The following is a 3,698-nucleotide window of genomic DNA, read 5'->3' as shown; positions in this document are numbered from 1 at the left end:
GATGTGCCAGGATGGGGATAACCAGCGGAGCCCCAGCTGGCTCAGAGGAAAAGAGAGGTGGGGATAGAGAAAGGATTGTGGGAGGGGTGAGTGGGAGTGGGGAAGTGAATGGGATGTAAAAGAATAATTAAAATCATCATAATAATAAACCTTAAAATATGCCGGGCGGTGGTGGCCTTTAAACCCAGCACTTGGTAGGCAGAGGCAGGTGGATTTCTGAGTTCGAGGCCAGGCTGGTCTACAGAGTGAGTTTCAGGACATCCAGGGCTACGCAGAGAAACCCTGTTTCGAAAAACCAAAAAAAAAAAAAAAAAAAAAAAAAAAAAAAAAAAAAAAAAAAAACCTTAAAATATGAATAAAACAAAAGTAGTTTGAAATATAATAAAAACAAAACAAAATTCCATTTTTAAAATGATAGTACAACAAAAATTACAAAACATCTAAAGAGAAATAAGTGAAGAAAGTCAGAAAAATTAATTATTGAGGCTATAATTCAATCAAGATATTACCAAGTTGTCTAACCATGACCCTTAAATGGGACTTTGACCCTACATTTTTTTTTAAAGAGTTACGTTTAATTTTGACATCAACAAAGGCATGGAAAGAAGACTATGTTTACACAAAGTATAGAGATTTCATCTGGAAGAACTAGAATCCCATGAAGTGTGGGAATGGTCACAGTGAAAAAACCTGAATCTGACCCAAGCCCCTATATGGTGGACCTATTAGAAAAAGATATCTGCCCATTATCAGGTTCAAGTGCACAAGACTTGTGGTCTTATTCACACACAGCAGAAATTTAAAAAAAAGGGAGGAAGAATAGAAAGAAGGTCAAGGTAGAATAGAAGTTCAAGACAAAGCTACCATTAAGAACTCAAAAGTGGGATCTAGCTCAAGGGTCTGCCCCAAGGTCTGACACTATTATAGAGGTTATGGAGTGCTCATAAAAGGGGACCTAGCATGACTGCCCTCTGAAAAACCCAACAAGCAGCTTAAACTGTCAGATGCAGATATTTGCACCCAACCTATGGACAGAAGCTGCTGACCCCTGCGTTTGAATTAGGGAAAAGCTGGGAGAAACTGAAGAGAAGGGTCATCCTGTAGGAGAACCAGCAGTCTCAATTAATCTGGATCCCTAGGATCTCTCTAACACCGGACCACCAAACAGGCAGCATACACCAGTTGATATGAGGCCCCCAACACATATACAGCAGAGAACAGCTGAGTCTGGGGTTTAGTCAGAGAAGATGCACCTAACCCTCAAGAGACTCGAGGCCCCAGGGTGTAGAGGTCTGGTGGGGTGGGGATGGGAGGTGGGGACATCCTCGTGGAGACAGGGGGCGGGAAGGAGGTGTGGGGTATGAAACAGTTGGAGGTGGACCAGGAGGGGAATAATATCTGAAGTTTAAAATAAATAAATAAGTAAATAAATAAATAAATAGAACAAGACTCAGATAAGAAATAGATGTTGAGCCCATTGAACTTTCATCAAACTGGGGACAAGAAAGCTAGTCTGGTTAATCTTGTAAAAGTGGTAAAAAGAACCCCTTTCTCTGAAGAATCACCATGGTGGCTCGGACCCTGTATACATACCCTGAAAATTGGAGGACTTTCAAGGCCCTCATAACTGTTCAGTACAATGGGGCTCAGGTCTGTGTGCTTCCCACACTACCTCACTTTCACTTTGGCCATACCAATCACATCCCTGAATTTCTCCCGCAGGCAAGGTACCAACATTTGAGGGTTATGTGTGTTAATTCCGTGTGTTTAAGAGCAATGCCATCTATTATTAAGCAAGAAGGAGCTGCGGGGAAGTACTCCAGAGGCAGCAGCTCAGGTGGTGAAGTGGGTGAGCTTTGCTGACAGTGACATTGTTCCTCCAGCTAGCACCTGGGTGATTCCCACCTTGGGCAGTATGGACCAAAACAAATGTGCCACTGAAAATGCAAAAGAGGAGGAGAAGCGAATCCAGGGGCTGCTGGACATTCACTTGAAGACACGGACTTTTCTGATGGGTAAGTGAGTGACACTGATGTCACAGTTGTCTGCACCCTGTTGTGGCTCTATAAACAGGTCTTGAAGACTTCTTTTCGCCAAGCCTTCCCCAGTATGAACTGATGGTTCCTTAATAGCCTTAACCAGCCCCAGTTCACGGCCATCTTGGAGGAGGTAAAGCTGTGTGAGAAGATGGCCCAGTTTGATGCTAAGAAGTTTGCAGAGAGCCTGCCTAAAAAGGATACCCCAAGGAAGGAAAAGGGTTCAGAGAGAAACAGAGGACCCAGGCTGAGCGGAAGGAGGGGAAAGGCAGTTGCCTTTGCTTCTAAGGAAGAGATAGATGAGTGTGAGCAGACATTGGCTGCTGAGCCCAATGCCAAGGACCCTTTCACTCACCTGCCTAAGAGTACCTTTGTGTTGGATGAGTCTAAGCTTAAGTACTCCAATGAGGGCACTCTCTTTGTAGCACTGCCATATTATTGGGAGCACTTTGATTAGCATGGCTGGTCCCTGTATTACTCTGAGTATCACTTCCCTGAAGAGCTCACCCAAACATACATGAGTTACAACCTCACCACTGGAATGTTCCAGCGATTGGATAAACTAAGGAAGAATGCCTTTGCTAGGGATATCCTCTGAAACTAACAACGGCAGTTCCATCTCTGGCGTTTGGGTCTTCCGGGGCCAAGAGCTTGTCTTTCGGCTGAGTCTAGATTGGAAGGTGGGCTATGAGTAGTATACATGGCGTAAACTGGATCATGGTAGTGAGGAGAACCAGACCCTGGTTTGAGAATACTTTTCCCGGGAAGGGGTCTTCCAGTATATGGGCAAAGCCATCAATCAAGGCAAGATCTTCAAGTGAACACATCTTGCCAGGCGCCTACATGTCTGCACCTACCCTTCAAAGGAGATGGGGGTCATTAAAGGAAACTGAACATTGAAAAAAAAAGTGGTAAAAAAATATGAACATATATACATATGCATGAAAAGCATTTTATTTGTTATAAAATTCCAAAAACTTGGAAGAGAGGTTATATTTCTCATAAACAACCTCAACAAAATTCTGTGGGATAGCATTGTGTCTTAACAGTGAAAATCTGAATGGTAAGCTCCTCCTTGAGGATTAAAAAGGGAGGGATTAGGGGTTTTCTTTCAGAGGGGACAACAGGAAAAGGGATATCATTTGAAATGTAAATAAAAAAATACCTAATTAAAAAATAGAGAAATTGAGCTTCTAACTACTAAGAAAAAGATTTCTGTGCAACACTGAGGAGCTATTTCAATGACTACTTGGAAGTCAACATTTAATAACTATCATAATAGCAAAATTAATTAAATATTTAAATATAAATATTATGATATACATACAAGATTTTTATGCTAGAACCCAACAAACTACTCATATATAATTAAGGACCCAAATAAGTAAAAAATTAAATCACACTTATGATTGAAATAATTGGTATTACAAAGATGTAAACTCTATCCAATTTAACCTACAAGTACAAAACAGTCAGTCAAAATCTCAGCAGGATTATTTTGATGTCAACATTTGCAAGCTAATTCTAATATTTGTAAAATGAAAGCAAAGGAATTATAGCATACATAAAAGCTTCAAGAAAGTCACTACAGAATTAATCATGCTGCTTGATCTAAAGTTAAAAAAAATGCTTTTTCAAGAATTAGTATTTGTAGATAGATGA

General features: G+C 40.9%; 1 pseudogene; it reads left to right on the top strand.

Moving 5' to 3' along the window:
• The first annotated feature begins 1,566 nt into the window (after positions 1-1,566).
• Positions 1,567-2,857, top strand: LOC116095314 (annotated as a pseudogene).
• Positions 2,858-3,698: the final 841 nt, after the last annotated feature.

The sequence above is a fragment of the Mastomys coucha genome, unplaced genomic scaffold (genome assembly GCF_008632895.1).
Source record: "Mastomys coucha isolate ucsf_1 unplaced genomic scaffold, UCSF_Mcou_1 pScaffold18, whole genome shotgun sequence".
NCBI classification, from domain to species: domain Eukaryota; kingdom Metazoa; phylum Chordata; class Mammalia; order Rodentia; family Muridae; genus Mastomys; species Mastomys coucha.
The sequence above is the reverse complement of the archived record's forward strand: the minus strand, read 5'-3'. Positions and strand labels throughout refer to the sequence as shown.